This window comes from Giraffa tippelskirchi, chromosome 8, assembly GCF_054371585.1.
Source record: "Giraffa tippelskirchi isolate mGirTip1 chromosome 8, T2T-mGirTip1v1.2.pri, whole genome shotgun sequence".
NCBI lineage: Eukaryota > Metazoa > Chordata > Mammalia > Artiodactyla > Giraffidae > Giraffa > Giraffa tippelskirchi.
This window is the reverse complement of record NC_137282.1, coordinates 153,279,251-153,306,133: the sequence shown is the minus strand read 5'-3', so window position 1 is coordinate 153,306,133 and position 26,883 is coordinate 153,279,251. Positions and strand designations below refer to the sequence as shown.

General features: G+C 41.4%; 1 protein-coding gene across 2 annotated transcripts in view; it reads right to left on the bottom strand.

The window, feature by feature from the left end:
• ATXN1 (ataxin 1) overlaps nucleotides 1-26,883 on the bottom strand; it is a 451,903-nt gene that overhangs the window by 355,983 nt on the left and 69,037 nt on the right. The gene's annotated exons all lie outside the window — the stretch shown is intronic.

Genomic DNA, 26,883 nt, shown 5'->3' with positions numbered 1-26,883 from the left:
TAAAAATATGTGCAAATATCTGACTCTTCCTCTCATCCAAATTTCCAGAGGGTAAGGATAGCATTTATTCATCAGGGTCCTTAGCCCTTCCCTCCACTCTCAGCCTCCGGTAGGGGCTGTCAAATGAATATCAGTACCAGCCTGGTTGGTAATTTTATCCGGGGGAAGTCAGTTTGGCAAATAGCTCTTGCCACTAAAGAAGATCTATTCCGTGTGTAGTAATGGCTGATCATCTGTAAACTGTAAAACTCCCAACGTCCCACCTCCAAAAGCAAAAGGCAAGTACTGACACTAGGAACTGGAAAGTCTGAGTCCGGTTTCTGGCTCTCTCACTAAGCAGCTCTGTGACCTTTACGCAAGTCTCATTCTTCTCTAATCCTCCATTTGTTCACTGAATTTCGGTGGGAGGAGGGGGACTAAGCTTCCAGTTCTTACTTGTTGCAATTCTATGACTTGCAAATTCTACAGACTAAGGTTGGCAAACATTTTCTGAAATGCACCCAAGGATTAAATATCTCACACTTTGTGTTGGTTTATGATCCCTTTCTCAACTACTCATCTCAGGTCTGCAGTTACACTGCGAAAGCCTCCATAGACATTAGATAAATGAATGGACACGGCTGTGTTCCAATAAAACTTTATTTATAAAAAAGTGGCAGCAGGCCAGATATGGGCTACCGGCCATAATCTGCCTACCCTTGCTCTGGGCAAATCCCTCCATGTTGCTGTGCAATTCCCAGGGCTTGATCTGAAGTTATAATTCATGAGATGTTTATTACAAAGTCTCCAAGGATCTTATAAAGAGTATAATGAGGAGTATAATAAGATATACACCCCCACTCCCCACCAGGAACTTGAAAATGGGAAAAAGAGATTGCCAAGTCAGAGGCTTACAGGAAGAACTAGACTTAATGGATGAGAATATACACATACAAAGTCAACGAAGACAGCAAAGTGCCACCCCCACCCCCACCACAGCCCCCTGCTCCAGCCAGTACCTGTGAATTACATTCATAAATTCAAGTAAAGATTTTCTTCCAAAGGGGCCATGGGTTGGCTCATATAGTCACTAAAGCAAATGTGAGCGCTGCCAAGGCTGTTGTGGGGAAGAAAGTGGCTTCACTATCTAGACGACCCTGGTGAGATGACTGTGGATCCCACTAGAAAAACGTCCTTCTCCTGAGACAAGAGAGCAACAGCTCTTCCCTGTTCTGATTCCAGGCTCACCAAGCAATTACCTAACTCCCTATGAAACATTTCTTAAAGAGAGGGGAGTGCTGTAACCCTTACTGCTACCTGCATCGAGAAAGCAAGCAATTTCTCAAAGTGAATCAACAGAGTAGCTTCCACTTGTGATTTACATTCCAGAGTAGCTTGACACAGAGCATACGCTGATCTCAGCGCCCGAGGATACGCGAGTGACGCGTCTCCCTGTGAATTACCACGCCAGCATCAAAGTGCGTGCTCCGGCCCAGACGTTACTTAGCTCTCTGAGTCAGTGTGGCAAGTCCTGGACACAGACCTGAAGCCATCTCTGGGCTGCAGGGCGGAGGGCGGCGAGCGGGTGGAGACCCAGCCAGTCCTCTCCAACGGCCTGGTTGACACACCACTTCCAGCTCTGCTCACTTTCAACTGATTCCCAAAGTCCTTAGCGGACAATGAAGCCAGAGCACTGGCTGCTGCAGAACAGGGTTTATGTTTGCCTCCCTATGCGTGTGCACAGTGAAAGTCAGCAGCAGTTCTGAGTAAACAATCTAAAAACCAGACCTATGTCGAAAAAAGCAACAGCCAAGTATTCATGGTCCTAATGAGTGACTGGCTTGGCTGCCACCATAAGGTGCAAGGAAGTTTATATAAGGGGTTTGGGGGGGGGTTGCCCTAATATATTGTCTTCATTGGAGTATAGTTACCTTACAGTGTTGTATTCGTTTCTGCTGCAAGGCAGAGTGAATCATAAACCTCAATTGTGGTGAAGGGTCAGGAGTGTCCAGAAAATACTAGATCTCTGGCCCTACTCAGCTGAAAAACAAAAGCTCAGTCCTGAAGTTGGAAAAGTTTTAGCCACACAAATACGACACTGAATTTTGCCTAGTAATAAGCCTGGAGCGAAATGAAAGAGAGGGCTCCAGAAGGTCAGGGCCTGCTTCCCTAAATCATGCCAGGATCTCTGAGGCCAAGTGGCCCCAGACCTAGGAGGAAAGGCAGAGCTGAGCAGCTCACTGCAAAGGAGCAGGAGCATGGAGCACCTCCTTTCCTGTTCGCTGCGACATGATCTGATTTCCACCTTCTGTTCCAGAACTTCTAACCCACAGGTCATGCACAGAAGAGTCGACAGAGTGAGCGCGTCCCCTAGGAGAACTCTTTAATTTTCTCATTTGCAGTGTGTTCTGTTGGCAATGCTGTGTTTGGTGGCACAATCCAATTAGGAATTAAATATTATACGCTCACTAGTAAATTATCAAAATGTAAACTAACAGCTATAGCTGACACTATCTGAAACTGCCAAGAACTTTCACACTGTGATTCTAGTGAGAAGGAACATCCCCCCCACCCCCCACCCAGCTCAGTTTAGTCTTCGGCTAGGTTTGCCCTTGACGACAACATGCTCACATATGTGTGTGGATAATGTAGACAAGAAGATGACTGTGCACTTTGGTTCCTGGCTTTTCATTTGGAATTTCCAAGCAGGATTCTCCTAAGTGCAGGTAATATTCAGCAAGATAAAACTGTAATTTTTCTAAGCATGCCTACTCATCATAATTTTGAAAATCGCTTTCTTTCCCTGATCACTATACTTCTTGGAGTGTGTGTATGCATGTGTGTGTGCTCAGTCACATGTATTAATTTCTCATCACGTTTCACATAGTGCCTTGCACACAATGAGTATTCAATAAATATTTGGCGAAGGGCTGACCTCACAATATCAATTCCAATTAACAGAAATCCGGCCTTTCAAGTGAATTAATGACAGGAACAGAATGCTACATAACAGAAAATGTAAATGTTCTATAGTCCTCTATCTTCCTACATGGAAAACTATTAAGCTCTTCTATATTAAAAACTCCCTAGGAAAGAGCAAAAACATGCCTATTTTCCTATGCCCCCCGAAAGTAGAGGATGAAAGAGCAAGTTTACTTCCCTTGTACAGACTGAGAAATCACCTTTTAAATTCACGCTAAGCAGCTAAATGGAGCAGCAGATTGTCAAAAACTGTCAAGCGAAATAATTATTGATTGGAGCATTAAAATTAAAAATGAATGTAGGTTAATAGATGAAGATGGCTGGAAGAAAAAGCATATCATTTAAAACTAGAAAAAATCAGACAGTGAATCTGCCAATCAGGCTTGTCGAGCTTAGAATGAAACAATTCAAAGAAAATAAAGATAGCGATGAAATAAAAATTAACCACACAATGGCCTTTGTGACAGCCAAGGATAACTGAGCCAGGTTCTCCTGATGGCTTGCTCCCCTCCTGCTTCCCTCCCTCAGTGTTAGCCGCTCAGTCATGTCCGACTCTTTGCGACTCCATGGACTATAGCCCACCAGACTCCTCTGCCCATGGGATTCTCCAGGCAAGAACACTGGAGTGGGTAGCCATTCTCTTCTCCAGCGGATCTTCCCAACCCAGGGATTGAACCCAGGTCTTCCGAATTACAGGCAGATTCTTTACCATCTGAGCCACCAGGGAAGACATTGACATAAATGCCAGGGCTGAGAGATTGAAACTGGTGGTTATCAGTTTGGTGATCTTCATGCAAATGGGCTGAATCTTGGTCTCCACTCCATGATAACCCTCTTCCTAGAGAGGAGTGTCCTTCAGTACTGCCCACCTCTAGGCTGACAAAGCTCACCTTAATACATCTGTTGAGCTGCAAATCCACACGTGTAAGTTAATGAATGCCCAGCATCTCCCCCTCTCAACAGTTCACGTGCCCCAAACAGAACTCCGGATGGCAACCCCTGTCTCAACTTCTTCCTGAACCCGACTCCCCTCTTCTCCATGAAGGGCACCACCATCTTGGATTGTCTCTTTTCTTTCCTCACTACTTCTAATCCATCAAACAAGCCCCCTCTGCCCTGCTGTGATACAGAACTGAATCGCCCCATCGCTCTCCATCTCCCCGCGCTCCCCTAGCTCATCTGGACCACTGCAACAGCTTCTCCTGGTCGATTCTTCAATCACCTATAACTGCTCTCCCACAGCATCCAAGCCATCTTTATGAAACACCGCAGACACCACCACTCCCCCTGCTTAAATGCTCAACATGGTTCCTGTGATGAGTTGAACAGCGGGCCCCAAAATGATATGTTCACATCCAGAACCTGTGACTATGAGCTTCTATGGAAAAAGGGTTTCTGCAAATGTACTTAAGTTAAAAAGATCTCGAGATGAGATCACCCTGGATTACCTGCTGCTGCTGCTGCTAAGTTGCATCAGTCGTGTCCGACTCTGTGAGACCCCACAGACGGCAGCCCACCAGGCTCCGCCATCCCTGGGATTCTCCAGGCAAGAACACTGGAGTGGGTTGCCATTTCCTTCTCCAATGCATGAAAGTGAAAAGTGAAAGTGAAGTCGCTCAGTTGTGTCCGACTCTTCACAACCCCACGGACAGTAGCCTACCAGGTTCCTCCATCCATGGGATTCTCCAGGCAAGAGTACTGGAGTGGGTTGCCATTGTCTTCTCCATGGATTACCTGGGTGGGCCCTAAATCCAATAACCAGTGTCCTTAAAAGAGGCAGAACAGGACAAGACACAGACACAAAGGAGAAGGCCATGTGAACACAGAGGCAGAGACTGGAGTGATGCTGCTACAAGCCAAGGAATGCCTGGAGCTACCAGAAGCTACAAGAGGCAAGGAAAGATTCTCCCCTGGTAACTTCAGAGGGAGGGAGGGAGGGTGACAGCTTGGCTTCAGACTTCTGTCCTCTAGAATTGTGAGAGAACAAACTTCTGTTGTTTCAAGCCACCAAGTTTGTGGTCCTTTGTTAGGACAGCCCTGGGAAACAAATTCAGTCTCCTATCACAGGTAGAATAAAATGCGAGTCCTCTTGCCTCTCACTACAGAGTGAAAGCCTCTTCCTGACTTCAGGGCCTTTTCATGGCCATTCTCTCCATCTGCAAAGCTCTTCTGATGATGTCACCCCTGCAGCATTCCTACACATCACTGAGGTCTCTGCATGAGTGTCAAATGCTATGAAAGGATTTTCCTGACTTCCCCAAATAAAATCACCCTCTGTCTGCCACCATCACTCTTTCTCCCCTAATGCACCCTCCTTTGATTTTTGTCTGAAATACACAGCACACTTACAGATTTATAAGCAATCTGCCTCCTCTATGAAAAGGTAAGCACTCCAAGGGCAGGGGCTCACATTGCATTTGTTCAGTTATATACTCAGTGCACACACTCTGCCTGGCACCTGAATATCCAGTTGCATAAGAAGGAATAGTTTTCTTTTCTTCTGCTAAATTATAAAAACCTGACTTGAAAGCACCATCAAGAGATAATCACTTAAGATTTTCTCTCTGTTACAGGACCAATAGGCCACTATGATTTTTGAAGTCTTTGAGACTTACAACCCCTCATCCATTATATCAAAACATAGTTGATTAAAGTGTGGCTTTTCCACTTTTATTCCTGGAGTTAAGATAAAGCACAGTGTAAAGGAGAGATCTAGATCCTTTAGCTACCGGCCATGTGACCCTAGGTAAATAATTGCCCTCTTTGAACCTGGAGAATGGAATGCTGAAACTTGTTGTGTCTGAATCCACAGGACGCCCCTGAGAACCAATTGAGGTCATTTAATCAACAAAGTATTTCTTCGGATATTGTGCAGGCCAGATGTTGTGCCAGCATGGTGACACAGCCAGAACCTAGACAAGGTATGTCTGCCCTTATCAAATGCAGATCCAAGCATACAGCTTTGCAAGTGGCAAAATGTCCATATGTAAAAGTGGGGGAGTTGCAATGTGTGCTTGACGCTTCAGTGTAACCAGCTCCCCATTTCCAAACTGTTCAAGGCTTTCTGCTCTGCATACTTCTTAACATAAATGTGAACAAGAAGACGGATCTCCAAAGACATTGATTACCCTCTTCACTCAATCACCCGCACAGTTCGCATGGGAACCTCATTTGTCTCCCGCTGAGCAATTTCCAACATAGGAAAAAAAAAAAATCAGAGCTACTATGAACAAGGTTATAGCATTTAGTTATCTAAAAATGGGGATGGGACAAACCATGAGATGTTATTTATCTATTTATTTTACTTATTTCAAAATAAACACGCTGTTTTAAATGCGTACCACGGGTGTAAGCAATACCAACTTAAGGTAGTTCATATGTGGCCATGTCACGATAAGTTTTTCATTTTTATTGAAGCACAGTTGATTTACAATGTTACGTTAGTTTCAGATGTACAGCAAAGTGATTCAGCTATACATGCATGCGTGTGTGTTCAGTCGGTTTAGTCCTGTCCGACTCTTTACGACTCCATGGACTGTAGCCCCCCAGGCTCCTCTGTCTATGGGATTCTCCAGGCAAGAATACTAGGTTGCCATGCCCTCCTCCAGGGAAACTTCCTGACACAGGGACTGAACCCACATCTCTTACATCTCCTGCATTGCAGGTGGATTCTTTACACACTGAGCCACCTAGGAAGCTCCCAGTTATACATACATACGCATATTCTTTTTTTCAGATTATTTTCCATTATAGGTTATTACAAGATTCTGAATATAGTTCCCTGTGTTATACAGTAGATCCTTGTTGTTCATCTATTTTATATATAGGAGTATATATCTGTTAATCCCAAACTCCTAATTTATCCCTCCCCAGCCCCACCCCTTCGGTAACCATAATTTTTTTTATATGCTATCACTTATATGTGGAATCTTAAAAAAAAAGATACAAATGAACTAACTTAAAAAACAGAAATCAACTCACAGACACAAAAGGAACTTATGGCAGCCATGGCCATTTTTAATCACGTAAAAAAAGGTAGTCCACAGCTTGCTTTCCGTAACTCAGACTTAGCATCTTATCCTCGAAGCTGTCCAGAACTTTCAATTCTACATTAGTGGTTCTTATAAAACTCTGGAGGGACAGAGAATTCTTTGAGAATCTGGTGAAAGCTATAACCCTTGCACCAGAAAAACACATATTCATATAATGTCATGTAAATACAGTTACTGGAGAGTCATGGGGCATTCTGAGAAAGTCCAATGACCAGAAATGGAAACTCTCCAACCACCCTACTTTACTGTCAGCCCACGGGCACCTCGCCCAGCCTCCTCACCTGATCACTCACCTGTGTTTCTCTCCCCTGCTCTCCCCTTGGTGTACGCGAGTGCTAAACCACAGTATATATAATAATTATTTAAGTCCAAAACAATAGGAAAAATTAGATTATACAGAGAAAATAAGTCAAATTATAAAGTCCTGAATATTCATTGGAAGGACTGATGTTGAAGCTGAAACTCCAATACTTTGGCCACCTGATGTGAAGAGCTGACTCATTTGAAAAGACCCTGATGCTGAGAAAGATTGAAGGTGGGAGGAGAAGGGGACGACAGAGGATGAGATGGTTGGATGGCATCACCGACTCAATGGATGTGAGTTTGAGTAAACTCCGGGAGTTGGTGAAGGACAGGGAGGCCTGGCGTGCTGCAGTCCATGGAGTCGCAAAGAGTCGGACACAACTGAGCGACTGAAGTGAACTGAACTGAACTGAGTCATCATAGTAACCAAATCTGATCCTATACAAGCTTTGCTAATTAAGCTCTGCTATTAATATTTTCTATAATAAAAATTAAGGCTTTGTCATTCAAGTTCTTTAAATGAGTAAGTTAATGCATCTAACTTGCTAAAGTTGAACACATAGTGTTGCTTCACTCACTCTGTTAGTAACAATAAAGTAGTAAATGTGGGTAACAATGCCAGTGGTAAATGTAAGTAACATTGCTAGTTTCCCACTCTGTTCAAAAGTTCTGTTATGGTAGGAATTAAAAGGGAAAAAAAAAATAAGATTTTTCTTCCAAAAAAGGTACAAAGCATTTTTATCCAAGAACTTTGAATGTGCACTGTCATGCATAAAGTTGTCTTTAAGGAAGGTTGGTATGCTACATTTTAAATACTTAAGGTTATGTTCATATAAACATTTATGCAGGCTTCTTAGAAATAAAGAAGAATTCTACTAAGGATTAAAAGCCAGTCCCATGATTTATAAATTATTTCAACTAAAAATTCTAAACTATGAATTCTTTAAGGTTATTTTCCAATAGAAGAGGTCATTCCTTCAAGAGACAGAGGAACATGCTATATTATCTTTCTTTCATACTTTAAGGTCTCAGGCAGGTCATCTCTGGGGACATTTTCACTTTAAATTAAAAAAATGCCTTTTTGTGATCCTTTAAAAGGCAGTCTGTCCTTATGCACTTAAAATGAGTTCAATTACCCATGGTCAGATTGCACAAAACCTATTACTATAAATCAACTACCAAAAAACAAGCTACAATTATTACTTAATCCTAAAAAAGGGTTAAGAGACAAAACTCAAAAGCAATCTTTTATAGATAAGATAAAATTCTGTTATGTATCATCCCTTTAGTTAAACCTTTTATTTATAAATCTAGCAAATTTCCCTGTGTAGGCTAAATTTCCTTAAGCTTTTCTGGACAAATTCCCTGCATTCAACAGCAAAAATTCCAATGTTTAGTCAGAAAAGAGGCTCTGGAGCATTAAGATAATTACACAACTTGAACTTCTAAGTATATATTTTTTAAAAATTAATAATATACTGTACTTCCTTGCTTAGAAGGAAATTTAAGTTACAAAGAATCTGACTTTCAAAATTCCTGAACCCAAAAGCCATTAAAGAAAAAAAAACAGCCCATGAGCCAAGGAGCTTCACGAAATATTTATCAGAGTATAACATTTCTATAATATGAAAGCTTCTGGCTTTCAAACTCATGTCCATTTTTACTCCATGGTGTTTTTTAGCATAAAACAAATGCGTGTTGATTCTGGTACAAATCATAAAAGAGACTGTGAGGAATGTTCAAAGTAACCTCAACCATGATGACTTCACGTTCAAAAGATTTTTCTCATGTTAATAACATTTAAATCTTTGCTTCTGTCTGACTCACATGTTTCAGACTGGAAAGTTAACCAAAGGGGCTCTCCCAGCCAGGTGTGGGAAGAACTTCATTGTCCTAAGCACAAAGTGGATGGCATTCCCTTTTTCAACTGGACAGGCTAAATATGGGCACATTTCATGAGGCAAAAAAAAAACAAAACTCCTTAGCCCCAATTCCTCGATAGGAATCTAGAGAAAATTCATGAAATCTCAGCAGCTTATTTAAGGTGCCTTTTTGATTAATGGGAAATCTAAACAGTCCCCCGGCATTCAGATTCTGTGGGCACCAAAGTTCTCCTCCAGGCATGTATGGTCATGAAGGAGCTGTAATATCTTCCATGATAATGGCCTCCAACCAAGTCAAGTGTTCATCCTGACAGGCTGGGACCTGGGACCTGAGACCCTTTGCTGCAGCGCTTGCACCTGGACAAACATCTCCTTGAGCAACAAAATACAAAGAAATAATATGGGACTAAATATAGCTGGGGTGCATGTGCAGTTAGGGCAACTTATGGACAACAAGATACTAAAAGACCAAAAACCCAACTGCCACTTCTGAGGAGCTGGGAGCAAAAACGGGGTACTGGGAATGACAGCCAGGTGTGATGCACGCCCCACGCACACAGCACCGCCGAGGGGGCGGGTAGGCTGCCTAAGCCACCCTCCGGCCCGGCCCCTGAACCCACCTCTACCCTCACCCCATATATGGAGCCAGCTCTCCCTATCCCCAAGTGAGCAAGCAAGGGAAACCGTTACTTGTTTGTCTCCTCCCTGCTGCAGCAGGAGCCCCAGTCAAGTCTCACCTGAATTTCTCATCTGGCCTCTTACCAGTTTCTCTTGACTAGGGAAAGTCAAGAACACCGGCTGGTAATGATCCCTAGGACATTATACATCTGCTCCATCTACCACCACCAGAGTAAGCAACCCTATGAATAGAGTGGATGGACATACCCCCAGGAGCTATTTATAATCTCGTTGTGATTGAAAATTCCAATGGGACACTCCATGGGCAGACCAGGACCTAGGCAGCACTCCATCTCAGGGCTGGGCTCACTCCATTTCAGGGCTGGGCTGATTCACATCTTTCCCACCAAGGTCAAGGCCTCGGGCTATTCCCAGTTTCACCAGAGAAAGACAGGAAGTGAAGAAGCCCCAGGCCACCGTGGGGCTCCCAAACAAATACAACTCATTTTAACAAGTCAAACCTTCTGATCCTTTATGGTCGATTTGAGGGAAGGAAGGTGAGAAGTTGGAAAATAATTTACTTGGTAAGTTCTTAAAGAAAGAAAGTGGATCTACGGTTTTCACCCCACAGTCCCTTGGACAATTAAAATGAAAGTACATTCATGCCTTTTTGCTTTACACGGTGTATCTTGCCTGCATCTGTTGGACGTTAGATTCCTTCTCGAGAGCCTTCATAAGCAGGAGAGGGGAGTTTTCTGTTTACTCCGGTTTCCAGAACTGCTATTTATTACTCCACTACCGAGTGTTTTCATTCCAGCGGAGTGTGATTGTTAATTTGTTATTGCCAGTTTCTCAAGGAGTCAAAACAGCCAGAGAAAAGAATGAGCTACACACTGCAATAAAGGCTGGAAAACGTCTCAACAACATGAAAATGATTCGCTGCCTGAAGATCTCAGGCTTAAGAAACACCCTACCCTTCGATTCATTATAAATTCGTTCGGATGAAACACAAAAACAGCCCGGTCCGGTTTTCAAATCAGAAACCAAATTCAGAAAAACATCTTGCTTGAACTATCCTGTGAAAAGGACTTGAAACTATTTTTCTCTCCTCCCTCTAGTCAGTGAGGTCAATTATCACTTGCACCCAGGATTCCGATTTTACTACCTACTCCCACCTCCTCTCCTCCAGCAAAACGTATGCCCAGATAAGAGAGACAGCTATCTCCACACAAATGGACTACAAACATGCCAGCATTTTTCTGCACTGCTTCTTAAAAAAGAGGTAAAAGCAGCCAAGTGAAGCCTAAGCATTTCTACGAAGAAAGACTCCATACACGCGGACCTTTTTGATCAATTCAGATCCCGGTACACAACGAGCACAGGGGTAGAAATGATTGGTAAATATTAATATTTGCTAAATAAAAGCAGCTGACGTTTCTCTACCCTTGTGACCCTGTGTCCTGCAAGCTCTCCTTCCCCACAACACCCACAGATACTTTCCTTTCGGTTATAACATGGAAGCCAATCACTGGATTCAGATGAAAATAGTAGGAAGGAGCTTCTTACACTTAAGCTCAGTGAACTATTAAAGGTTTGAAGTGTGTGTGTGTGTGTGGGGGGGTGTTCCCAGTAATGTGAAAGAGATTTTAATATAAATCTTAGTGTCACTGTTAAGCTGAATCAGAAAACATCTAAGGTCACAGATCTCATCTGTGAGGATGATGCCAATTATCATTTTTCAATGCAAATTACAAAGACCTCTTGAACACGATTATGTACAACACAGAATAATTTCTTAACAGGGCCCTATTTCAGGTGGCTCTCTGAAGAGTTCAAGCCATATGGAGCCTAATTAGACAGTCAACTTACACCCTCCTTGGTCTGAACTTGTATGACAAATAATATTTCAAAAGCTTTTTTTTTTCCAGAGAGTAACATGTTTGAAAAAGTCATGGTTTATTACCATAAAGTCTCCTCAATCATGAAGTCATTTCTCTCATATACAAAGATGGTTACAGCCATAAACAACTGGCCAAATTCTATTCCATCTCTCTCTCTCCCTTCCTCTCTCTTTCCCTAGTAAATTAAGATCAGTAAGTTCAAAACCTTTCATAACTGTTTAAAATGTTCAAATATTAGTGAAAGCATAAGGTAAATAGATGCCTTAAATATGATCAAGGAGCAATCAATTTGGGATGCAGATGTAGATATTAGGAAAGAGGAATAAGTGAAATGCATAAATAATTCCAAATTATTGAGACCTGATGCTGAAAATTTCAGCCACTATAAATGTATCAATTCTAACATACCAAAAACAATAAAACATGCTCAGCAAATTGGGTTCAGATAAGACATCTAAATGGAGAAGGAAATGGCAACCCACTTCAGTATTCTTTGCCTGGAGAATCCCATGGACAGAGGAGCCTGGTGGGCTACAGTCCATAGGGTTGCAGAGTCGGACATAATGTAACTGACTTCGCATGCATGCGAGATGCCTAATATGAATAAAAAAACAAGCCCAAATTACAAATTTTTAAAAAGAGATGTAGTTTCAAAGAAACAAACTCACAGAGGAAACAAACTAGTGGTTACCAGTGGGGAGAAGGAAGCGGGGAGGAGCAATATAGGAGTAAAGGATTAAGAGGTTCAAACTACTATGTATAAAATAAGCTACATGGACATATTGTACAACACAAGAAATACAGCCAATACTTTAAAATAATTATAAACAAGCACAACCCTTATAAATTATGAAATCACTATATTGTACAGCTGTAATTTATATAATACCGCACATCAATTACACTTCAATTAAAAAGAAGATATAGTTTTAAATTTCTTAAGTACTTATAGAAAAACCTCAAAATGAGCAATAAATTATTAAGTGAAAATGCTAAGGGCTTGTATATATAAACTAAAATAGATAATATATATATATAATACATAAAATAGATGCATGAAAATAGGGGCTTCTAAAGTGCCTTCTTGTATACTCTTCCTTTCTAATGTGCTCACTATTTTGGCTGTGATATAATTTGTACTACTTTTTCACAGAAAATCTTTTATCATTGGCAAATTACTAATATAAACTCAGATGTGGACAAGAATTCAGACCACGAAAGGATCAAAATGAACAAAATTTCTATCCAATGAAAGTGAAACCATTATCTAGCCTGTGTCCTCCATTCACCAAGCAGAGATGCTGCTGGGCACAAAAATAACTAAAGCTGTCCTGAGCAAAGGGGAGTTGTGGACACTCGTTCACTCTCTCCTCACATTTGTATGCACATGTGTACTACCCTCAAACGATGAAGCCGCAGGGGAAAATTTAGAGATCACTTAGTCCAGACCCTCATTTTACCTGCGATGCTCTGAGGGTTAGAGAGATCAAATGCCTCGAGCATGCTCAGTTGATTAGTGAGAGCAAAGCAGGTTCCTTTCTTTCCTTATCCTTGCTCTTTCTGCCTCACTGCCCGGGACGCTGAGAGGTGGCCAGAGCCTCCGGTCACACGGAGACTGACTAGGAAGCAAGACTTGTAAGTAACAGAATGAAGCAATAATGACATGATAAAATGAGCTGTGCGGACGAGTACACAGGAATTGAGGGAAGTGGGGAAGGAGACTGGTTTGAGCAGAAATAGCTGGGGAAGGCAGTCTGTCCTGGAGAAAGGGAGGCTCGTGCTGGACATTCAGGGTGGGGCAGAAGGTGGAGGTGAAGGCAGAGAGTGAGGGAAGAATCTGAGCAAAGCCTGGTGGTGAGAAATGAACATGATATGTACAGGCAAAGGCTGATGCCTAGGGTGGACACCAGATTATGTCCACACTCTACCACTCTCAGTCTCCCTTTCACCAACCCCACCACCACCACCTCCTCCCACACGCCTAGGAGTCTGCCCTAAACACGATAGAAATAAATTAGAAAACCCCAAAGGAGAACAATGGGGATTTCCAGGTGGCTCAGTGGTAAAGAATCCTCCTGTAAATGCAGGTTCCAGCCCTGGGTCAGGAAGATTCCCTAGAGAAGGAAATGGCAACCCACACCTGTATTCTTGCCTGGAGAATCCCACTGACAGAGGAGCCTGGCAGGTTACAGTCCATGAGGTCACAAAAGAGTTGGACACAACTGAGCTACTAAACAACAACTACCACCCTTGGTCTCCCTGTCAGCAACCACATCGCCACTACCTCCCACAGACCTGGTACGCATGTGCGCATGCTTAGTCACTCAGTTGTATCCGACTCTTTGCAACCCCATGGACTGTACTCTGCCCTAATTACACACAAATACTACACAAATAAATTAGAAAATCCTAAAGGAGAAAAATATCATGACAAAAGTAACTAAGTCATAAACAGCATTTACTAGGTACCAAGGGCTCTTCAAGGTGTCATGAAAAAAAAATGTAAAGTGAAAGTGTTAGCCGTTCAGTCCTGTCCGACTCCTTGGCCAACTGTAGCCGGCCAGGTTCCTCCGTCCATGGGATTTTCCAGGCAAGAATACTGGAGTGGGTTGCCATTTCCCTCTCCAGGGGATCTTTCTGACCCAGGGATCAAACCCTGGTCTCCTGCACTGCAGGCAGATTCTCTACCATCTGAGCCACAGGGAAGCCCTTCTAGGTGTCATACATATCCTGATTCATTTAATCCTCATGCTGATTATAATCCCCACTTTTCACTTTTCAGATGAAGAAACTGAGGCCTTAAGTGGCTTGGCCAAGGTGGTATATGTCAGGGCTGGTGTTTAAATCACAGGAGATTTCAAAATTCTGGAATATCCAACGATAACAGAACACATGGGCATAACCGGCCAAGTCTACGCCGCAGGTGGACAGCTTGGCACCCCCCGCCCCACCGCACAGGCTTCATTCCTGCCTGTTCTCTGATAATTCAGTCCTCATTGCTAAGGAATCTCCAGGCTGCAGTCACACCCGAGGGGCTACTTCCAAAAGCCTAGGAGAGCTGATCCAAAAGGGACCTCAGCAATCCAGACACAGTGGACATATGAGACAAGCCCTTCTACAGAGAGATGGCTGCCTGGCTACCGAGAACAAATTTTATTACATCCTCTCTTGCTGTACAGAGTATCTGGCCATAGAGTTTGTTATCGGCAGAACCAGGATTAAAAAAACTGTGACCTGTGTCTTTTCTCTCTCTCACCCTTTTTCTCCCAAGGTGTATATTTATATTTTGGCAAAGCAGTCAAAGGGAAAACATCACAAGAAGCCTTCCTGTGGGGTTCGCAGTAAAATGAGTAACAGCTGGAAGGAGAGAGCAAAGAGAGTGAGTCATGGATACGGAGTTTAATCTGTAAGTTTTTTCTCTGGCTTTCTTTTAAACGTTTTCTCTAAACTCGGAGCTGGAGGCTTATATTTACACACTCCAGAATTCCACCTGAGACTGTAGCATCTCAGCCCTCTGTCCTTTTCACAACAATGCAACTTAAATGAGGCCATAACTGCAAGAGCTTGGCCAGGGAGATGTGGGTTAGGGGGACCTGTCCGCATTTCGTTTACTGAGACCTCACAAACTCCTTTTCCAAAGAGTCAGGGTCTTTTCCAATGAGTTGGCTCTTCACATCAGGTGGCCAAAGTATTGGAGCTTCAGCTTGACCTTCCAATGAATAGTCAAGGTTGATTTCCTTTAAGATTGACTGGTTTGATCTCCTTTGAAAAGACCCTGAGTCTGGGAAAAACTGAGGGCAGGAGGGGAAGGGGATGACAGAGGATGAGATGGTTGGATGGCATTACTGACTCAATGGACATGAATTTGAGCAAACTCCAGGAGACAGTGAAGAAGAGGGAAGTCTGGCAAGCTACAGTCCATGGGGTCACAAAGAGTCAGACATGACTGAGTGACTAAACCAACAACACAACTCCTGCATCGATGTGCAGCTCTGGGTACCACAAACTAAAAAGCTCTCCTTTGATTATTAATCCCCACAGTCCTGTTTTACTTTCTCCTATGAATTCTGGTCCTTCCAACTAATTCTTGACACAGTAGAAAGGGGAAACAGACCCACTGACTGTAAATCACATGGGTACTTAAGTGTTTTTGTGCTTACTAGGGCTTCTGGCATATTAAATGTTGAATACTCTTCTTCCTGACTCCCCAAATGAATGAAAAACCATTGAGATCATCAACGCAGGGGCAGCAGCAGACTAAAAAAGAAATAAACTTTTCAAAATAAATAATAACTTCAAGTATCTTTTTTAAAAAAAATTAAATGTCTTTGTATAGTAAATGAAATTTCTTACTGCACAATTACATTTTAAATTGTTAATAATCTTAAAGAAAAAAAAACCTTTATATAAGATGGAACTTATAGGAAAAAAAAATATGAACACAAAGCTTTCTGGAGTTAAAAAGCAGAACAAAAAATATAGACACATATACACTATTGATACTGTGTAGAATAGATGACTAATGAGAACTTATTGTACAACACAGGGAGCCATGTTCAATGCTCTGTGGTGACCCAAATGGGAAGGAAATCCCAAAGTGGGGATATTTGTATTCGTGTAACTAATTTGGGGCTTCCTAAGTGGCTCAGAGGTAAAGAACCCACCTGCCAATGCAGGAAATGTGGGTTCGATCCCTGGGTCAGGAAGATCCCGTGGAGAAGGAAATGGCAACCCACTCCAGTATTCTTGCTTGGGAAATCCCATGGACAGAGGAGCCTAGCGGGCTACAGTCCATGGGGTCACAAAAGAGTCAGACATGACTTAGCGACTAATCAGCAACAACACAGCTGATTCACTTTGCTGTATAGCAAAGACTAACAAAACATTGTAAAGCAACTATATGCCAATAAAAAAGCTTTGTTAATGCTCATGGTAATAAAAATGATAATAGCTCTTTAAAAAACAGTAAATATATGTTTTTTAATTCTACAAAATACAAGAAGAGTATTAGAAGAAAACCCTCTATCATTCTTAGGAGCCATACGTACCAAGACTTATTAATCGTACCCTACATAAGGCTTGCATTCAGGTCCTCTGCTCTTTTCTAATAAAATTTTCCTTCAAGTTCTCCTTTTGTCATGAACTTGGGTTATGGCCTTCCCACTGGCTATATACAACCACACATATCTTTCAAAAGCTAATTGAAGCATAGAGAAGTTAAACATGATTTATTCAAGGTCAACTCTCCAGTCAGTAGAAAAGCCATAAATACAGCCTCTCCATAAATACAGAAAGCGAAGAGGAACTAAAGAGCCTCTTGATGAAAGTGAAAGAGGAGAGTGAAAAAGCTGGCTTAAAACTCAGCATTCAAAAAATCGAAGATCATGGCATCAGGTCCCATCACTTCATGGCAAATAGATGGGGAAACAATGTGAACAGTGACAGACTTTATTTTCTTGTGCTCCAAAATCACTTCAGATGGTGACTGCAGCCATGAAATTAAAAGACTCTTGCTCCTTGGAAGAAAAGCTATGCCTAACCTAGACAGCATATTAAAAAGCAGAGACTACTTTGCCGACTAAGGTCCATCAGTCAAAGCTACGGTTTTTCCAGTAGTCATGTACAGATGTGAGAGTTGGACCATAAAGAAAGCTGAGCACCAAAGAATTAATGCTTTTGAACTGTGGTGTTGGAGAAGACTCTTAAGAAACCCTTGGACTGCAAGGAGATCCAACCAGTCTATCCTAAAGGAAATCAGCCCTGGGTGTTCATTGGAAGGACGGATGCTGGAGCTGAAACTCCAATACTTTGGCCATCTGATGTGAAGAACTGACTCATTTGGAAAGACCCTGATGCTGGGAAAGATTGAAGGCAAGAGGAGAAGGGGATGACAGAGGATGAGATGGTTGGATGGCATCACTGACTCGATGGACATGAGTTTGAGCAGGCTCTGGGAATTGGTGATGGACAGGGAAGCCTGCCTGGCGTGCTGCAGTCCATGGGGTTTGCAAAGAGTCGGACATGACTGAGCAACTGAACTGAACAGCCTCTCCACCGTGAAGTTTCTGGGTGCTGGGCCATGCTGCATGGTGAAGTTTTGACTCTTGATTGTTGTTTTCAAAATTCCCTCCGGTATTTTAAAGCAGCTCATGTTGACAAGCTAGCAAATTTCATTAACATCGCACAGTTTCACATTCTTGGACCTATCACACATGCCAATTCGTTTTTAACACGTGCATTTAAAACTTCCTTTAAGACACTGTGTAATTGACTCAAAGATACAGGAATGGGAATGGGTTTAGTAGCCTAAAGTATATTTTCTTCCTATTAAATGCAGCTGAATCATAGTACGGGGTAAGCAGTTGCTGCAAAAAGAAACCCTGTGCATTTAAGGCAGCACTCAATCATAGGAGACCATGTCCTAGGATTAGACTGCGTGAGCAGTGTCTGGCAAGGGTGGAATAGTAGGCTCTGGGAGGGCAAGACACATTTAGGGGGGAAACATCACGAGAACTAAGCTGCATCGAGAAATGAGGGCGCCAGAGCTGTCATAAAAAAAAAAAAAATAACATTCTCGAGCGTGTGCAGATTAAACAGATAACAAGAGGGATTTTTTCCTTTCTGTTTTATGAAAAGGGAGGTCATTCCTCTTGCTTTCAGGACCTTCAAAATTAAACCAGAGTAGCCAAGGGCTGGAAAGTTTTGAAGAGAGCCTTGAGCAGAACTCAGGACCTTAAAACCAGGAGAAACCTAACCCCAGAGAGCTTGTTTTACTTTGCTTTCTGCTACCACACTCAAAGACAACTTGATTGAACAAATGGGCTTTTTTTTTTTCTGGTATCACTCTATCATGAAAAAGCTCACTTGCCATTTAATTTTTATCTAATCATGCTGGCTGTTTTCTGTCTGTCTCTTTCTCTCGTCTACCCCCACCCCACCTACACTGGCATTCTCTGTGGTCAAAGAATCTGTTTCAGAATTAGTGTTCAATATAACAAATGTCAAGTAAACACTCTACACATTTCCTGTGCTATTTAAAGCATCCTAAGCAATTATTTGCTCTAAAGTATTAAACTGTAAATTTTCTTAGCTGTGCCAATTCCTATAGTAATAGCTGTCACAGAACAGTACTTAGAATCCTCAAATGCAGCTTTTAAATCAGCTACACTCTAAGTCTACATTTGCCAAGATTTTTCTAGTTTCCATATTTTTACAGCATGTTTTTGAGACAATGTACAAAACTGCAACAAAGTGTTATATGTAGCTCTTTTTTTCATATTTGAAGCTTATTAGTAGGCACACTGGTATCTTTGAACATAGATTTTCTCTAAGCAAAAAGATGAGAGCAAGAAGATACACAGACCCTTGCACCTTAACCTCAATACTATACTGTTTTTTTATTACAGGCCAAAATCATGACCTTTGAAAAACCACATTTGATAAAGCTCCAAATCATATAGTTGGTTCATAAAAAGGTCTCCTAACATTAGTTCTGTAAACAATGCATACTGTATCTATACATACAAACACATGCAACCCCAGAAAAATACTAATACAAGACATACATATATAAATACGTATATAAAACGACTATCTACAGATACATATATGCCTTTATAAGTACTTTTATGTTTAGCTAGATGCGATTTTTTTTAATCTTTTAAATTCATTACAAATTTCTGTAATGCCATGAGAGTAATGTAAAAGTAACCTAGGTCTATGCTCTTAATAACTAAGAGTGCATTAAACTGCCACCTTGTACAGAACTGTATGACCTTGGAAAAAAGATTTCATGCAACAGAGTATGATTTACAAACAAAAGCCAAAAATCTCCCTTGCTTATTTTTTTCAAGCAGTTAATTATTAGAATGCATTTTCCAAGTGATGAAAGAATTCTATTATTCCCACCACACCCGAACCCATTTTGATTTTCACATGTTGCACCAGGTATTATTACTACTTGCTGAAAGATAGCATGAAAGCATTGAGGGACAACAAGGTTATATTATCTTAACATGTTCCACTCAATGGCTCTTGACTGTGTTATGAAGTGCCCTCACATTAGTTACCAAAAACGTACTGCTATTTTAAGAGTCACGCTATTAAGAAACCACATGTCTGTAGGGCTAATATTTGTGACTTATAACCTGACAAGATTTTTAAAGAGGTGTCTGCCCAGTTACATGAAATCAGCCCCTCGGATGGCCTGTTTGTTACCGTCCCTCCAGAGCCTGCCTTGCCTGGGAGAGGATGCATCCTTCGAGAGCACCAAAGAAAGCATCCCCCCACCTCAAAATCCCCTGCACTGGTCCTGGCCCTCCAGCCTGCATAACACAGCAGAGGACACGCTCCCTAACCTCTTTATACAGATCGGACACAGTTCCTCTTCAAGCCCACAATGGTGAGAATAAGGAGGAAGAAGTAAGAGATGACTGAGCCATGAGGAGAGACAAGAAGACAAAATAAATATCTGACTGGGGATTTACCTCTGTGCACTTTCGTTAAAAATGTTTTCAGACATCACTCCTCTTTAGTGAGTACTGCTTGCTTTTTTTTTTTTTTTTTTTTTTGCCTGCATCATACGCCACATGGGATCCTAACTCCCTGACCAGGGATTGAACCCCTGCCCCCTGCCTTAGAAGCACTGGATCACCAGGGACGTCCCAGCGGCTACTGCTAAGGTGGGAAGAAAGGTGATGTGATGGGGAAGGGCCCAACAGAGAGGACGTCAAATTCGTGATAATTATGAAATCTGGGTGGACAGTTACTAGAGTGCTCACTGAATTCTTATGCTTTATAGTTTATCTTAATCTTGCAACTATGCTTTTGTATAGAGCTCACACTGATGAAAGCAATTTTGCAAGTCTCACAATGACATGGGTGGTAAGCAGTAAAGTATAATTAGTTAAGGGCACAGGGCCTGAAGTTAAAATGGTATGAACTGAGTCACAGTCCTGCCACTTACTGGCTGTATGACCTTGGGCAAGCTACTAACCCAGTTACCTTATCTGCAGACTGGAGATAATAACTCCCAATTAAGTTGACTGTGAAGATTAAGTGATCAGCACAGTGACGGACACATCCTAAATCCTCAATGTGCCAGCTAGCCGTTACTATTATTAAAAGGGTAAGTTCTTTGCACAATGACCTTTCTTGAGTGTGTCCAGTAGATCATGAATCTGGTAAATAAATACTGGTCAACCAATTTACAGTACTGAGTATAGATATCCACAATCAAATGCAGCCTTTTAAAAATGAAATCCCATATGCTGTTGTCTAGAAGATGCCTAAATGAATGAGGGAAACAAATTTAACAGTCCCATAAGTAAGTGTGAAGAACCTGAGGGTCAAGGCACCCTTTCCAGGGAGTCTAATTAATACTACCAACGTTAGCTGCCTCATGTAAGAGAAGATCAATCCAGCATTAACTTTCAAGCTTAAAAACATCTACCATTCATCCTTCGCAGTATTCACAGCGCACAAAATATGTTAAGTCCTGATATCGTACATGAGCAAAGAATAACAATTAGCAAAATCCATGTATATATCTTTCTAAAAGTTAGTCCCCTGATAATAATGAAAAGGCAATCAAACATGAATTTGTTTGAAGCCACAGGCCACAATTTATTCAACTTTATTGTTCCCTCTGAGCACTGTGCTTTGCACATACATAGTAGGTTTACAAGAAATGAACAAAATTAGGTTGACTGTAAAATGAAGAGGTTGGACAGAAAAATGTGCACAGTCCCTTCAACATCATGAATGACAAACTGCCCAAATGATCAAACTATTAAATTCTGAATTTCATGGATGACCAAATGTCTCAATAATCAAACTATTAAATGTTCAACTTCCCAAATGCAAACTGACTATATGATCAAACTATCATCAACCCTAGCTGATCCTCACAGCTAAATTCAACAATGAGCTGCAACATTAAAAATGACAGTTATTGAAGATATTCTTCCTTCCTTAATTTCAATTTATGTGAGCATGGTCAATCCACAGCTCCTGCTTTCAGTATTTAATTCTATTATCACAGTATTAAGAGTATGCCAAGGCTCTAAGTCCCTAGAAGCATAAAGAAACTGGTGACTCTGAGAAATACATATGTTTTGGAGCCACAGGAAGAAAATTAGGACATTTCCTTTTTTCCTCAAAAATTCCTAATCTCCTTTCAGTGTATTTTTTGAGCATTAGTTGTTATTTAATACAATGGCTCTCCAGGGAGAAAGAAAATCGACCTAAAAATAAGACTTCTCCAGAGATAAAGAGAGCTACTTACAATAGAAATACACCAGAAGGGAATAATCTCTATTTTATATAGCAATTAGAACCTAATAAATAGAAAATATACTTTTAAAGTCATAGCATAGGTTTCAGTTCAGTTCAGTCGCTCAGTCGTGTCCAACTCTCTGTGACCCCATGAATTGCAGCACGCCAGGCCTCTCTGTCCATCACCAACTCCCGGAGTCTACCCAAACCCATGTTCATCGAGTCGGTGATGCCATCCAATCATCTCATCCTGTGTCGTCCCCTTCTCCTCCTGCCCCCAATCCTACCCAGCATTAGGGTCTTTTCCAATGAGTCAACCCTTCGCATGAGGTGCCCAAAGTATTGGGAGTTTCAGCTTCAACATCAGTCCTTCCAATGAACACCCAGGATTGATCTCTTTTAGGATGGATTGATTGGATCTCCTTGCAGTCCAAGGGACTCTCAAGAGTCTTCTCCAACACCACAGTTCAAAACCATCAATTCTTTGGCGCTCAGCTTTCTTCACCGTCCAACTCTCACATCCATACATGACCACTGGAAAAACCATAGCCTTGACTAGACGGACCTTTGTTGGCAAAGTAATGTCTCTGCTTTTAAACATGATATCTAGGTTGGCCATAACCTTCCTTCCAAGGAGTAAGCGTCTTTTAATTTCATGGCTGCAGTCACCATCAGCAGTGATTCTGGAGCCCAAAAAAGTAAAGTCTGACACTGTTTCCACTGTTTCCCCATCTATTTCCCATGGAGTGATGGGACCAGATGCCATGATCTTAGTTTTCTGAACGTTGAGCTTTAAGCCAACTTTTTCACTCTCCTCCTTCACCTTCATCAAGAGGCTCTTTAGTTCTTCTTCACTTTCTGCCATAAGGGTAGTGTCATCTGCATATCTGAGGTTATTGATATTTCTCCCGGTAATCTTGATTCCAGCTTGTGTTTCTTCTAGCCCAGCGTTTCTCATGATGTACTCTGCATATAAGTTAAATAAGCAGGGTGACAATATACAGCCTTGACGTACTCCTTTTCCTATTTGGAACCAGTCTGTTGTTCCATGTCCAGTTCGAACTGTTGCTTCCTGACCTGCATACAGGTTTCTCAAGAGACAGGTCAGATGGTCTGGTATTCCCATCTCTTTCAGAATTTTCCACAGTTTATTGTGATCCACACAGTCAAAGGCTCTGGCATAGTCAATAAAGCAGAAATAGATGTTTTTCTGGAACTCTCTTGCTTTTTCGATGATCCAGCGCATATTGGCAATTTGATCTCTGGTTCCTCTGCCTTTTGTAAAACCAGCTTGAACATCTGGAAGTTCACGGTTCACGTATTGCTGAAGCCTGGCTTGGAGAATTTTGAGCATTACTTTACTAGCATGTGAGATGAGTGCAATTGTGCGGTAGTTTGAGCATTCTTTGGCATTGCCTTTCTTTGGGATTGGAACGAAAACTGACCTTTTCCAGTCCTGTGGCCACTGCTGAGTTTTCCAAATTTTCTGGCATATCGAGTGCAGCACTTTCACAGCATCACCTTTGAGGATTTGAAATAGCTCAACTGGAACTCCATCACCTCCACTAGCTTTGTTTGTAGTGATGCTTTCTAAGGTCCACTTGACTTCACATTCCAGGATGTCTGGCTCTAGGTGAGTGATCACACCATCATGATTATCTGGGTCGTGAAGATCTTTTTTGTACAGTTCTTCTGTGTATTCTTGCCACCTCTTCTTAATATATGGAGTAGCCATCATGGTCAACAAAAGAGTCCGAAATGCAGTACTTGGGTGCAATCTCAAAAATGACAGAATGATCTCTGTTTGTTTCCAAGGCAAACCATTCAATATCACGGTAATCCAAGTCTATGCCCCGACCAATAACGCCGAAGAAGCTGAAGTTGAACGGTTCTATGAAGACCTACAAGACCTTCTAGAACTAACACCCAAAAAAGATGTCCTTTTCATTATAGGGGACTGGAATGCAAAAGTAGGAAGTCAAGAAACACCTGGCGTAACAGGCAAGTTTGGCCTTGGAGTACAGAACGAAGCAGGGCAAAGGCTAATAGAGTTTTGCCACGAGAACGCACTGGTAATAGCAAACACCCTATTCCAACAACACAAGAGAAGACTCTACACGTGGACATCACCAGATGGTCAACACCAAAATCAGATTGATTATATTCTTTGCAGCCAAAGATGGAGAAGCTCTATACAGTCAGCAAAAACAAGACCAGGAGCAGACTGTGGCTCAGATCATGAACTGCTTATTGCCAAATTCAGACTTAAATTGAAGAAAGTAGGGAAAACCACTAGACCATTCAGGTATGACCTAGATCAAATCCCTTATGAGTATACAGTGGAAGTGACATAGATTTAAGGGACTAGACCTGATAGACAGAGTGCCTGATGAACTATGGACAGAGGTTCGTGACATTGTACAGGAGACAGGGATCAAGAAAATCCCCATGGAAAAGAAATGCAAAAAAGCAAAATGGCTGTCTGAGGAGGCCTTACAGATAGCTGGGAAGAGAAGAGAAGCGAAAAGCAAAGGAGAAAAGGAAAGATATTCTCATCTGAATGCAGAGTTCCAAAGAATAGCAAGGAGAGATAAGAAAGCCTTCCTCAGCGATCAGTGCAAAGAAATAGAGGAAAACAACAGATTGGGAAAGACTAGAGACCTCTTCAAGAAAATTAGAGATACCAAAGGAACATTTCATGCAAAGATAGGCTCGATAAAGGACAGAAATGGTATGGACCTAACAGAAGCATAGGTTTAGAACTGGCCAAAATTGAGTTTGGTCAGTCAGTATTTGGCACGTTACTGATTACTGATAGAAGCAAAGGAAAATCCTAATTGAATGATTAAATTTATCTCAAAATCAGCCACTCACATGTCTGTACCTCTGTCATAAAGTGTTTATGAGTTTGATGTACAATATATTCCAGGCATAAGTCTCCTTCCAGAGAACAGAAAGTCCTAAGTACCCACATTCCAAACTGAGGTAGATCCATTAGCATTTCACCTACATAAGAACAACTCCTAAAAGTTATTAGCAAAAGTTATTTGTATGTAGAGAATCAAAAGACATAAAGATTTCCAAATCAAAATGTAATGCTATTTAATTTTGTGATGCACATGTTTAAAGAAAACTTAACTGAAGAGAAAAGCAAGAGCAAAACCATGTTCCCTCTACAGAAATGAGCAAATGAAGAATATATGCACAGAACACCTGGATTTGCTTTCCTGTTTCCTTGCCAGTGCCTTTCATATATACATATATATGTACACACACACACACACACACAGATAAAACATTAACCTACCGTCAAACATTCGGAGCACTGAATGACACGGAGTCACACAGATACACTCTCACACAAAAGAGGGCAAGGCTGATGCTATTTCAATAACATGAAATATTTTCCTAACTGTGCACAGATGGAAGTACAGACTTTTCTGCCAACTGCCTGGTTCAGAAACTTTGCTCTATTTTTAATTATTTGGTTCAGAGGACCCGTTTGTGATTAACTTCTGTGTTGGATGGAAAAGCAAGTAAAGTTCCTGACCCCACAGCAAAGAACACTGAGAGAAGTTTAATTATTTTTCAACAGTGAGTGTAATATTGTAAACCATGTGTAGGGACAACTAATTTATCAAAGACCAGTTAACGGTTCTTGTAGTTTGAAGCTATAAAGTGTTACCAGTGAAACAAAAATTCAGGAAGTCTTAAGGAAGTTACATCAAAATGAAGTTCTGTTTTTGTCTCCTCTTTTTTTGTTTTTTAAAAAATTGAGATATCGCTGACATATATTATTATATTAGTTTCAGGTGTACAACATCATGGTTCAATATTTGCATACACTGCAAAACGATCACAGTAAGTCTAGTTAGCATCATCTAGTGACGTCCTTAATGACAAATAAATGTTCATCTTTGAGAAATACCAATGGAATGAGAAATGGGGAGGAAAGAATTAATAGTATTACAAGGCCTAATGTTATCAGCACTAGAAGTTTCAGTTTTGGCTGGGATCGGAGAATGGAATGCCAAAGTTTTACGCACAGGAAATGGACTCAGATGCAAGGAGAAGTTGGTCAGGAAACTCAAACCATAGAATTCAGAATCACACACCAGAATTGCTGAGCAAGATAAAATCCCAGAAGAGAAGTAGAAAGAGAAGCAGAGGTTTAGCAATAAGACAGAAAAGATAGTCAAGGTAAGAATGGAGCAGGTTGGAATTGATTAATATTTTTAAGAGCTGTGTTACTTTTTAAAAGCTGCTTCAAAAAGAAAACAGTAAATCCAAGGAGCAAAATAATATAAATACAGAAGAAAATAAAATAGAATGGATCCAGTTAAGAACTTTGAAGGTAGAATAGGACTAAAACCTAAAAAACCTTTACCCCTAGAGAAGTTTTCTTTTGATCAATTTCTCTAAATGTTTAAAACATCCTGTATTTTAGTCTTTGATGTACCTGTAAAATCTCAGATTCTACCAAACCATACGCCACAGAAAGCCAAAATGTTTTAGGGGTAATAGTCATTGCTAAAAACCATGTTTGCAAATGAGTCCAAGATCAAGGTCCGAGTGATCTAGGAATTGAAAAAAACAAAGCAACAAGCACCTAATTTCTCCTTGAGAAGTGCAGACATGGAGAGAACCTTTGCAGGGTGGTCTTAATTCTGGGCTTCCCAGGTGGCGCTAGTGGTAAAGAATCCACCTGCCCAAGCAGCAGGAGACGTAAGAGACTCAATCCCTGGGTCGGGAAGATCCCCTGGAGAAGGGCATGGCAACCCACTCCAGTATTCTTGCCTGGAGAATCCCAGGGACAGAGAAGCCTGCCAGGTTATGAGTCCATAGAGTCACAAAGAGTTGGACACGACTGAAGCAACTTGGCACGCACAC